Source organism: Cryptomeria japonica, chromosome 10 (genome assembly GCF_030272615.1).
Source record: "Cryptomeria japonica chromosome 10, Sugi_1.0, whole genome shotgun sequence".
Taxonomy (NCBI): Eukaryota; Viridiplantae; Streptophyta; class Pinopsida; order Cupressales; family Cupressaceae; genus Cryptomeria; species Cryptomeria japonica.
In genome coordinates, this window is record NC_081414.1 from 70,362,175 (window position 1) to 70,375,349 (window position 13,175).

Consider the following 13,175-nt stretch of genomic DNA (forward strand, 5'->3'; position numbering starts at 1 on the left):
TTTTATTCCCAGCCAATTTGTGAATTATTGACCATGTAAGAATCTTTTACTCTTCCATTTTCCCAAATTAGGAAATTAAAAAGTGTTTTTGAAATAGTTAATTGTTGTAAAAACTACAAGGACATACACGTTTTACTGAGCCTTGACAGTTTCTTTCCACGTTGAGGATTTGAATTCTATAACCTATGTCTATGTAACTTTATGTATTTAGTTCTCCTCCCAACAATGAAGGGTTTGTGGTGTGATTTGCTCAAATACTAAAATTCCAGTAGTCCCTTGTAATTTCATGAAGAATAGTTTAAAGTGTTTTAAAAGCTTTCCATTGGCGTATTACCTCAATTCTATTGATTTAATTTTTTTTTTTAGCTTTCCCTTTCCATCCAGTCAAAAATCCAAAGAGATGGCTTCTAAAATCTTGGAGGTTGTTTCACAAGTCGCATCAGGTTCCACATTTGTGAAACTTCTAGATTGCCTTCATAATAAGCACAAGATTTGGAGGTCAATAATTTTTATAGCACGCCTAGGGGGCCTATTATCGAAACATAATCACAAAATATTTGGTGCATTTCTTAGTGCTTATTGCCTTCAAGAGGCATTCCACTAGAGCACTTATTGATTTTGCACAGGTAGTTTTCTAATATAAATCAACTGATAAGAGTTGTATGCCCAATACTAAATGGAGCTATCACCTTTGTTTGAGATAATATTTAGTCCCCTATAGCACACCTCATGCTTCATTATGGAGGAGTATTATGAGTGTCAATTATACTTCCTTCATTTGTATGAAAATCAAGATCCCCACCTCCCATACCCATAACATAAAGATAACAATGTCTTGGGTTATACTTTGTATTTTACCATGACAAAGAGCCATTGACAAGTTTCCCCAATTTTTAGATCACAAACCTATGCACAAACCCCTTATTAGATGGGTCACCATGTCTCCCAAGGCCCAAATGCAAAATATCCCTGTGATGGAGGTGATAGAGAAATAATGTCAAGCTTTCAAGAAGGGTTGGGATCTATTACAAAGGAAAATTAGAGGTATCAAAATTATCTTTCTTATCAAGACCAACTACTGTAGACGTATAAAAATGACCATATTCCTAAATGAATATTTTATGTTCATGTCTCTATTTAATTAAATCCAATTTAATTAAATTATCCGCATTCCTCTATTTAATTAAGTAAATTATTCAATTTATTTAAATTAAATTCACTATACTCATTTAATGAATAAATCATTTTATTCAATTAAATTCCCCCTATCCACTTTTAATTAAATTCAAATTTAATTAAATAGTTATCCTAAATTGAATAAATCTAATTTATTTAATTTCCCCAAATTACAACCAAATTGAATAAATCATTTAATTCAATTAAATCCTATTATCCCTCCATCCACTTGCAAAATCCTACATCTCCCACTTGCCTTCCTAAACCCCTTCCTAATTTCTTCTAGACTCTTCTAATTAGCCTAACCCATCTTCTAAACTTTGTCACATCCCTAAGCAAGGGGAGGTCACTTCTCAATTCCTCAAAGTCTTTGATAACCATTAAAGGCTTCAAGCCTTCAACCACTTAATTCCTCAAAGTCTTTGATAACCATTAAAGGCTTCAAGCCTTCAACCACTTAATTCCCCAAAGTCTTCATAACCATTAATGGTTAACTCAAACCCTCTTACATGGTTAAAGAATTTCTTTTAACTCAACCTTCATCCAACCCAAGGGTCTCATCAAGCATTTAATGCTTTGACCATGATTATCTCTTAAACATTTGCACAAAGGTATATCCTTGGATTAACTCTTAATCCAATGGGTAATCTTAATTTAGACTTGACCCTGACCTTCTAGATAACCATAAGGTCTTCTCAGGCATTTAATGCCTCCAACCCCTTCTCTCAACCCAACCCTATGTTGACATTTGTCACCATTTCATTGGTGCAAATTGCAAACATGGATCCCCAACTTTCAAACTCAACCCTTGATCAACTCTTTCAATCCTGACCATCCATTGCCCTGTTTTTGCTATAAATAGAGCTCTCATTCCTCCATTTTAAATCATCCTCCAAATTTGTAGTATCATACTTATGCTCAAATACATTCAAGCTTTCATATATCATTGTATGCTCATCATTTTAGCCTCTTTTAAATCAAGAATTAGTCTAAATATGCATGTTTAGAATATTTTCTTTATCATTTAGCTCAATCATAGACTAAATATAACATTTTAGGATAGTACTCATACTAACCTTGTCATCTTATCATCTAGTTTATTGCATTTCTAGAATCATGCATAGCTTAGGATGCATCTCATACTAAAATCTATCAAAGCATCCCTCGTTCTTGCATTTGCCATCCCTAAACCATTTTGCTCAGTAATCTGAGAGCAAAAACATTATTTTGAGGGACATTGTAAGATAGAGAACCATGGGACCAACCTTGGGAAGCTGAGTAATACTTCATTACTCCATAGCTTCCACCAAGAAGTCCTCTGTGTGTGTGTGGACAGGTATTTTGGAACATTTTTCACATATTAAGTTCTATCGACCCGCTTTTCCCGCATACAGCTACTATAGTAGGAGCTAAAATCCAAAGAAAGAAACAAGATCAACCTCATGCAGCCTAGATAGTTGTGGTAGACAATGAGCTACTCATATGCAAAGAAAAATTAACTCCCTGTTTTGAAACCCCAAGTTTTGGACAAGGAATCACTTCTCATGAAATGCCTACTTGCAAAGGCTCACAACCCATTATCCCTCAAAGAATCCCCACACAAAAACCCATGACTGTACCTAAAAACTAGTTTCTCGTATCTTCTTTAAGAAAAATATTTCCTCCTCAATTTTTTAGTTGCAACACCATCTCACTTTTTAAAGGCGGGATAGTTGTCTAGAGATTGGACTAGTCTCATGAGCAAAAAGGAAAGATGAAACATTACGAAGATTGCAAAGGTCATGTACCCATTTGAGGAGACAGAGATAATAAACAATGAGCATCATCAATAACAAGATGTCTATTATGTTTCCAAAAATGATGAAGCTAATGAGTCATGTATTTTCTTACATGACCTTCCTTTTTTATTTGACGATGAAAAATAATGGGTCTATGTTGATTTTGAAGATAGTACCTAAACAACAAAGTGATTTAATCAACTCTTGAGAATAATCTCGATGTGGTATCATCTCTAGAAATAATTAAAGTCTTAAGTGAGAAGGTAAAAATATTTTTGTCTCCATGGGAAATATTGAAAATATTTATGAAGAAAAAGAATTCCTTTCTCAAGAAGAAGGCAAAGAAGAGATAGATGAAAATCAGTTTTTCAATGAATTGGAACTTTTTTGCTCATCAATAGAGGTTGAAAAACTATCTCATAAAGAAGAAAGTTATGAGAAAAAAGAAAGGGACAAAGTATTCATACCATCAAAAGGGTCATGGACAACCCTACTGGTAGACAAGGCTCAAACGAGGTAGATTATTATTATGGTCTCATTACTAAGTACCTAAAATTTATGTGAGGATGCCCCATTCGACATTAAGCTCAACAAGAAGCCCACCATCTTCACTCAGTCATGTTTGTTTATAAGCATGATGTTGAATTTTAAGAACAAGAAGGGTCACTTACCCAATTATCATCATAAAATAATACCTTCATTTGGGTAAGCCTCATGGTCTTAGAATCATGTGTAATGTTCAAGAAGTGTATCATCTATCTATTATTTTCATTTTTCCAGTCATTTGTCCATAATCATGCAAAACTCCAAACATTAGGGAGAAAAGGAAGTTATTTCAAAAATAATATGAATGGTTTTGTTTAGCCTTTTTCTTTATTGGTTTAGATTAGGATAGGATAGGTTTAGGCAAGTGCAATTTTCTTTTCAAGAAGTGTCACTTCACATGTCCTATTCTCCTCAAGGGGATAGGTGTATAGTTCCTAGTTTGCCTCCAAGTACAATTATGAACATATTTCTAGCCCCTTTGGAGTTTTTGCATGTGGCTTCCTATGCTATTGACTTTGTATATCCTACAAACATTTTTTTAAAATTGGAGTTTCGATGCACAAGAGGTTTAGTATTGCTAATTGATGATATTTTGGAAAAAAACAACACAACATTTATTGGGTGATAATGACATGAAATGGTCGTTGCATCCTCATTCCTTCACAATAGGAATTATTTAATTACATAGCATGCTAAGGTTTGAGCATGGTTCCATTTATCTATTGTAGCATTGTAAATTGCACACCTTTATTAGTATGTCCAATTTCACACTCTCCTAGCACTTATTTTAGTATTTCCCTTTCTTCTATGCATTAGAGAACCTTTATTGTAATTAATTAATATTTGATTTGAAATATTATGGGTCTTATTCCACTTTATTACATCATCACACTCTTTTTTTGGCCCTTAATTCTAGGCGGGCCCTTTATAAGCATATTTTGGATACCTATGCATTATGGTTTGAGCCACCGAGTTGGATTTGGCATTAGAATCTCATTATCTTGCATTTCCCAAAAGTTAGAAAAATATTATTGGTACCAAGGTGAATTTCTACTACTTGGCCCCATAATTTTTTCCTTGAGTTTTAGGAGGATAATAAGATGGCCCCACTCTATCCAAATCTAGCTCTGTGCAAAAATATATCAAATGTAAGTCAGCCTAATGGTGATTTTAATTATGAAATTCCTATATAAGGCATCTCTCTTAATTCATTTTCATTATGACATCTTATGCTAACATTATCATGAATTCAAGAGAAATTATTCTTCCTCAAGTGTAGGCCTAATTCAAGGAGAACCAAACTACATCAAGGCATATTCCATTTATATTTTATCTATGATTTCATGATGGATTTTATGTGATTTATCATGTTATTGCATCAACACATGGCGGACTTATCCTAAGAACATTGCATCACCTATTGAAGGTATAATCATCTACATTCAAGCATTTCAATTCCAAGTCTTAATTCTACCCTCAAAAGGAATGCTTTCAATTCTATTTCTATTCAATTAGGGTTAATTCCAAACCCAAGGTTTGACCTAAGACAACCCCTATCCACAACCCCCTTTCTTTCCTCTTGTGTGTAGCTACAAGTACCCAATGGAGCTAGAATACTTTGGGAAACCTCAAGAAACAAGTATAGGTACTCTATCAAACATTTAGCTTGGTTCTCAAGGACCAAGGTTCTCAACACCCCTGTCCCAAGATCAAGACACCCAACACCATGGTCCTCTCAATTTAGCTCCAAATTTTATGTTTGTCTTCCAAACTGTCTCAGGATTCATATTCCTAGATTACACCTTAGAAGACTAGGGTGTCCAATGCCCTAGTTCTATCAATTCAACTTAGAATTTCATCTATAGGTGCACAATAGGATTCTTTATCCATTTCTATACCTATTGTGAATTTTTTATTTCATTATCAGTTAGCTTAATCAATCCAAGTTGCTAGTTCATGCAAGTACCTTCTTACCTTAGATTTGGCATTCAATTTACATCTTTTCAATTACAATTTCAACTCAAACAAAAGGGGAATAAGACTCCAATCAGCATTCAACCCTCTTCTTATTAAAATTGAGGTTGGATCTATTGAGTTCGTTCTCCTTTTAATATGCATGTGAAAGTTAGGTCATTTTTTAGTTTATAAAGAATAACCTGTGAAACCCTATTTTTTCAACCATTACATATATCCTTATTGAGCTTGGTTATAGTTATTTTCTACTCAACATCGATTGGTTTATACGAAGTCCCTAGCTAAAACAATGTATGGAAAAATAGATATTATTTTTATGTTTTAGCTAGATTTGGTGTTCTTTCCAATATTTATGATTATTTATTTCAATTCATAATCCAAACAATTAAAATTCATTTTCTCAACTTGCACATTTTAATGTGACAAAAAGAAAATTTTAGTAGAATAAAGACACGTAAAGTAGGATCACCATAAACAATCTTTTGTAAAATATTTAAAACTATTTTCATTGTATACAAAATTTGTACAGGTATGGGTATATTTTCTGACCCTCGATATAGTTACAAAATTTCAAAGTGCATCTCACTATATTTTATAAAATTTAATCATAACATCATCAGAAGGGGGATCTGTTTGAGAAAAACAAAAAAAATAAGGGGATGCCTATCACTCCTAAGCATTGTCACCTTAGTCCTCCTCATCCCCAACATCTTCATCAATCTCTAGGATGGTGAAGGAACACAAACAGACCACTTAGAAGGGGGGTGAATTAGTGGATTAAAAACTCTTGATTTTTTAGAATTTTAAAACACTAAAGTCAGAGATCAAGAATATTAATGCAATAGAAAAGCTAAATACACATGCACACTAAATTCATAAACATAACACTGCATATACTAGGAAAACCCACTATGGGAAAAAACCTCGGTGAAAAAAGTTGCTAGAGTCTACTACTCTAATCCAACCTCAGTGTGAAAGTATTTGATTAGAAAATTTATGGGCATCTACCCAAATGAACACCAATCCTTTGTTTTATGGGAACCAACCCAAAGGAGCTAAAACCCCTAATATGAGCACCCACTCAAATGAAATACAACAATGATAAAAAATTTTGTAACAATTGAAGTGCCTTGTTACAAATGATATTTTGTAACCCTTTATATTATTCTACACTTGAGCATACAACTGAGTTCTCTTCCTCTACTACTTCAAACTCTTGTCTCTTTTGTGTCTTCAATCACTCATTGTCTGCAAGTATTCTCTATTCTCATCACAGTGTCTCTTCCTTCATTGATCCTCACACCTGATCACTCTATGTGCAATCTCTTTTTGTGTTTCTCTCACACTATTATTTGTATGCACTCACAGTTCTCTCTTATGCACCCTCTATCTACACACCCTAAGTGTTGTACATTCTACTATCCCTTTGTGCCTTATGCACATACTCTCTATACACCCTCCATGTTTCATCTACAATTTATCAGAATGACTGTCTTTTCTTACTCAATAAATCTCCTACCATCCATCTAAAAAAATGACTCTTCTCAAGCAACAAAAAAGATTTGATCCTACACTTGCCTTGCAAATTATTGGCTACTAACATTAAATGTACCATTTCCATCTTTTGTTTCAAATATCTACATTCAGATTCAATTAGACATCCAACTACTATTTTTAATAGCTTCACCTAGAACTATGCCATGTAGACGTCCATTAAATTCTACACTCGCAAGAAAGGCCAACCAACAAAGATATATAGAAATAGTCTCTTTGTGCAGTACAGAGCCTCTTCACAAAATGCTCAAATAGCCAAAAAGAAACTCTCTTCGACAAGCAACCTTCATGTTTAATATTTCCATGGGTTACCTTGGTCAATAGTCCTATTGGAATATTGTTGGGAAAATGTTGTCTCAACCTTGCATTTATCTGAGGTTACTATTTATAGTAATTTTTTATTTGAGCACGAAATGGTGTAAAATTCTCCCCGAAGCTTCTATTTGGCTAGATAAGCATTCTAGTAAAGTTACATCGCAAGATCACAACTAGTTTTAAAGATATTAAATTTTCCATTTTGGAGTGGTCCAATGAAAGGTTTAAATTATATTTTGAGGACTTTAGAGGCCTCAAAAATGCCCTGAAAAGTGGGCATAAATGGCATAGTGGTTTATGAGGAAATAGAGCACTTCATGAGCTTTCTAACGCTTCAAACAGTTTGTCAATATGACTCAGAGTTCTCAAGTTATGGCCTCCGAAAGTTTGGACTCCTGAAATAGGAAATATAAAATACAGCGGACACATAAATGAGTTGTAAAAAGGGAGGGACACGTCATAGGGCATCTATAAGGGAGATAAGGTTGGCTACATCTTATTGGGTGGTTTTAGCACATGGTTTTGTAATACCGTTTGACGGTTTCTTGTATTGTATCTCCTATATATGTGCGTGAGATAGAGGTTGTGTGTAAGAGCCTTATGGCTATTGAGTTACCTTTGAATCTCTAATTAGTGGTACTCCTACAAAGAGCTTTCTCTACAAGTATATTGTAATCTTTTTTTATTGCTGAATAATATATTGGGTGGCTTTTGGAGTGTGGGGTTTTTCTCCCGAAAGGGTTTTCCCCATGTAAATCTTTGTGTTATGGTTTGAATGTTATTCTATCTATTTCTATTTTATGTAGCTATTGTGACGATTTGAAAAAAAAAATTCATTACCCTCCTCTCAAGGTTAGTTTAGGAAGTTGTTCCGCTACTTAACTTCCTCACAAATGGTATCAGAGCCTGATCACCTTTGGTTTTAGTTATGGGTTTCCGAGCTTTTTGAACTAATCCATATTTGAGTGGGAGCTTTTGCAAAAGTCACTTTTTTATCTTGTTGTAGGAATTTTCAGATGGCAAGTTCGTCAGGGAAAATAGAGGTGGAGAAATTTAATGGAACAAATTTTGAGATGTGGAAGCTAAAGATGGAAGATTTGCTAATAGATTGAGATCTATGGGGTGTTGTTGATGTGAATGTCCAAAGACCCTTAGATCCTACAGCAGCAGCTCAGTATAATGTTATGGACTGAAAATCCAAGGTTCTAATCAGACTGTGCCTGGCAGACTCTATTTTGATCAATGTCCATGAAGAAAACACTGCAAAGAAGATATGGACTAAGCTTGGTGAAATGTATCAAGCGAAATATTTATTAAATCATATTTTATTGAGGAAGAAATTGTATTCCTTGAATATGGAAGAGGGTGGACAAGTTTCAGACCACCTGGAAGCATTCAATATGTTGGTGGCTCAATTAGTATCTATCAGTGTTAAGATAAATGAAGAGGAGAAATGCCAGATCTTTCTTTGTTCTTTGTTTGATTCATGGGATTCTCTTGTTATGGCTATTGGTAGAAATTTTGTTGTTTTGAAGTCTAAATATGTGGTGGGTTCCCTACTTGGTGAAGAGATGTGAAGGAAGGTATCCAAAGTTCGAAGGAAGCCCTAACTTTTCATGGAAGAACTAAGGAGAAAGGCAAGAAGAATGAGAAGGGCAATAAGTCTAAATCGCAAGGGAGATCAAAATCTTGTGGAAAGTCCAAAGTCATTTGTTGGAATTGTGGAAAACCAGGTCACATTCGTAAGAACTACAAAGAAGAAAAGAAGAAAAAGAAGAAGAAGATTGATTCTGATTCTTAGTCTGAGAAGGAAGATGGTGATGCATTTATTGCAGCTTTGGCAACTCATGCAGGTAATGATTCCCAGTTAATTGACTCAGGTGCATCTTTTCATATGACTGCCAATAGAGATTGGTTTTCTGAATATGATGAATTTAATGGAGGTAAGGTGTACTTGGGTGATGATTCACATTTAGACATTGTTGGTCAAGGTAAAGTTAGAATCAATTTTTTTGATGGTAGAATAAAAAGGATTAATGGTGTGCTACATATCCTTGGCTTAAAACAAAATATGTTATCTATGAGAAAACTAATAGATGTGGGTGTGCAAGTAGTCTTTTCTAAAGCAATATGTAAGATGATTAAGGATGCTATGGTAATTGCTAGAGGTGTCAGGCTCAACACTTTGTATAAGCTAGACACATACATCGTTGAGTGTAATAGCACTTCTATAAAAAGTAAATATGTGGAATATTTGAGGGTTTCACCTTCAGCAGATGGAAATGGCTTTTGGGTACCTAAGGGTTCTCTTTCTTCTAAAGAAAATTTACTTGCAGAGAAGACTATGTTATGGCACTAGAGGCTTGGCCACATTGGAGAAAAGGGTATAAGGACCTTGAAAAATAAAACCCTTGTTGAAGGTTTGAATGATTGTAATCTTGACTTTGATTTCTGTGAGCATTTCATTTATGGAAAACAAAACCATGATCAATTTTACTTGAGTTCTCATAAAACTTGTGGTGTTATGGATCTTATTCATTCTTATGTGTTTGGTCTTGTAGATGTTCCTTCAATTGGAAAATCCACATATTATGTTTCATGTATTGATGATTTTAGTAGAAGAACATGGGTATAGTTTCTAAAGAGTAAATATGAAGTTTTCAGTCAATTTAAAGAATTTAAAGCAATGGTTGAGTTTCAGATTGGAAAGAAAATTAAATGTTTGAGGACTGATAATGGTGGTGAATTTTTCTCTAATGATTTTGATAGATTCTGTAAAGACTGTGGCATTAACAGACAGAAGACAACTCTGTATTCTCCACAGTAGAATGGAGTAGAATGGAGTTACAAAAAGAATGAGCAAGACACTAATGGAGAAGGCTAGGAGTATGTTGAGTGGTGTTGGTCTAGAACAAAAGTTTTTGCATGAAGTTGTTGCCACTTCTTGCTACCTGACTAACAGGTCTCCTACATTAGCCCTTGTTGATAAAACACCTATGGAAGCAGGGTCAGGTCACAAGCCTTCATTGAGACATCTTATATTTTTTGGTTGTGAGGCATATGCACATGTGCCAAAGGAGAAGTGGAAAAATTTGGAGAACAAGGTTGTGAAATGTATCTTCATCGGGTATAGTTATGGTGTGAAAGGATACAAGCTTTGGGACCCTGTTGTACAAAAGGTAATTCATGGTAGAAGTGTTATTTTTAGAGAAATTAAGTCTCCTTTTGTTACATTGCAACAAGAACAAACTAAAAAGGAAGATGTGATTCAATTCCCTTCTACACCTGAAAGAGTTGAATCGAGACCCCTAGATAGGCAAGAAGTTGAGGAGAGCTCATCTAGCTCTAAATCTTCTAGAAGAGGAGGAAGAACCTCCAACTCAACTTGTTCAAAGGTCTACAAGACATAGACAACCACCTAAAAGGTATTCTCTTGATGATTGGAGATGTATTTTTTCTTTGAATACTAATGTGGATGAACCAAAATGTGTAGAGGAGGCATTAGGTATGAATGATGCAAAATCCTAGAAGATTTCTATGGAAGAAGAAATGGCATATTTGAAAAAGAATGATACATGGGGTCTTGTACCATTGCCTAAAGGACAAAATCCTATTGGTTGCAAATGGGCATTCAAGAAAAAAAATTGTTCAGATGGAATCATTGAGAATTATAAAGCAAGGTTGGTTGCAAAAGGCTACTCTCAAGTTGAGGGTGTTGGTTTTGGTGAGATATTTTCTCTTGTTGATAAAATGACATCCATTAGACTTCTGCTTTCTATTGTTGTTGCTTATGATTTAGAGGTTGAGCAAATGGATGTGAAAACTACTTTCCTTCATGGTGATTTGGAGGAGGATATTTATATGACACAATCGAAGCACTATATGATGAAAGGTAAAAGTAATTTGGTCTGTAAATTAAAGAAACCCTTGTATGGCCTCAAATAGAGTCCTAGGATGTGGTACCAAAAATTTGATACATATGTGTTGAGTTTGGGATTTGAGTGTTCTAAATCAAATCATTGTGTTTATTATAAAACTAATGGTGATCATTTCCTATACATTGCATTATATGTTGATGATATGTTGTTCATTGGTAAAGGGAAAGGTATGATTTCAGAACTAAAGTCTCAGCTGGCTGCTAAATTTGAAATGAAAGATCTTGGTGCAATGAAACACATTCTTGAGATGGAAATAAGAAGAGATAGAGTGAACAAAAACCTATGGCTAGGGTAGAGTAAGTATGTGAATTCATTGCTATAGAGGTTCAACATGCAGGATTGTACACCATTGTGTGTTCCTTTTACAATTGGAACGAAATTATCTATTGCAGATTGTCCTACATCCCCATCGGAGATGGAAGACATGAGCAGAGTGCCTTACTAAAGTGCAATTGGAAGTTTGATGTATGTTATGGTCTGTACTAGACCATATATTGCCCAAGTAGTGGGATTTCTATCTAGATATATGTCTAGTCCTGGTAGAGTTCATTGGGATTCAGTCAAAAGAGTCTTCAGATATTTGAAGGGTGCCTCAGAGTATTCTTTGTGTTATCATGGTAATTCAATTGGAGATGTGATTTCTCTTGATATTCATGGTCATGTGGATTTAGACTGAGAAAGTGATATTGATAGCAGAAGATCCACTAGTGCTTATGTGTTTACTTTATTTGGTGGTGCAATTAGTTGGATGAGTAAGCTACAGGTTGTGGTTGCTTTGTCCACTACTGAAGCAGAGTATATGTTAGCTACTCATTCTTGTAAAGAGTTCATTTGTCTTAAGAGACTATTTTCAAACATTAGAATAAAACAAGGATCCGTGATAGTCAGAGTGCGATCTGCCTAGCTAAGAACCCAACATTTCATGTCTAGACCAAGCACATTGATGTTCAGTATCATTTTGTCAGAGATATGGTCAAATATGGAAGGGTGAAGTTGGTTAAGGTAGAAACTTTGATGAATGTTGTAGATTCTTTAACTAAGATTGTGAGCACAAAGAAGTTCATATGATGCTTAGAGTCTACGAGCCTCATGGCTCCTAGCAATTGATTATTGTGTCGGTACTCCCTTTTCTCTTGCAAGGTGTTCGACAAGTGGGAGAGTTTTTGGGAAAATTGTGTCTCAACCTTGCATTTACATGAGGTTACTATTTATAGTAAGTTTTCATTTGAGCACGAAATGGTGTGAAATTCGCCCCGAAGCTTCTAGTTGGCTAGATAAGCATTCTGGTAAAATTACATCATAAGATCACAACTAGTTTTGAAGATATTAAATTTTCCATTTTGGAGGGGTCCAATGAAAGGTTTAAATTTGATATTGAGGACTTCAAAGGCCTCTAAATTCCCTGAAAAGTGAGAGTAATGTTAGACAGTTCAGATAACCGGAAGACAACTGGGAGGGGGGGTGAATCAGTTGTCACAGATTACCAGAACCATTAGAAATTTAAACTTTAATACCAAACCCAAAAAAATAATACCATAATAGCAGTTAATCCAATTGAGCATAAACAATAATCACATAATAAAAGCCATCCACACAAAACCAAGATTTGTATGTGAAAAACCTAGTAAAGGGAAAAACCACAGTGGGAAGCCTACCCATAGTCAGATAATACTTCTACAGTAAGTATGTGAATTACAATTAAGGGACCTTCACTTGTAGGAAGGCCAATAGACTAGAGCACACTTCTCATCACAAAAGGAGCCTCATTGACTACATATAAATCCATACTACAATCTGGAGAAGTGTTGAACTGCAAAAGATAGCATCTCCTATGCTTGAGTACAATTTCGGTTAAGCTCAATAATGGAGGACTAAATCCTCTTACACAAACCCA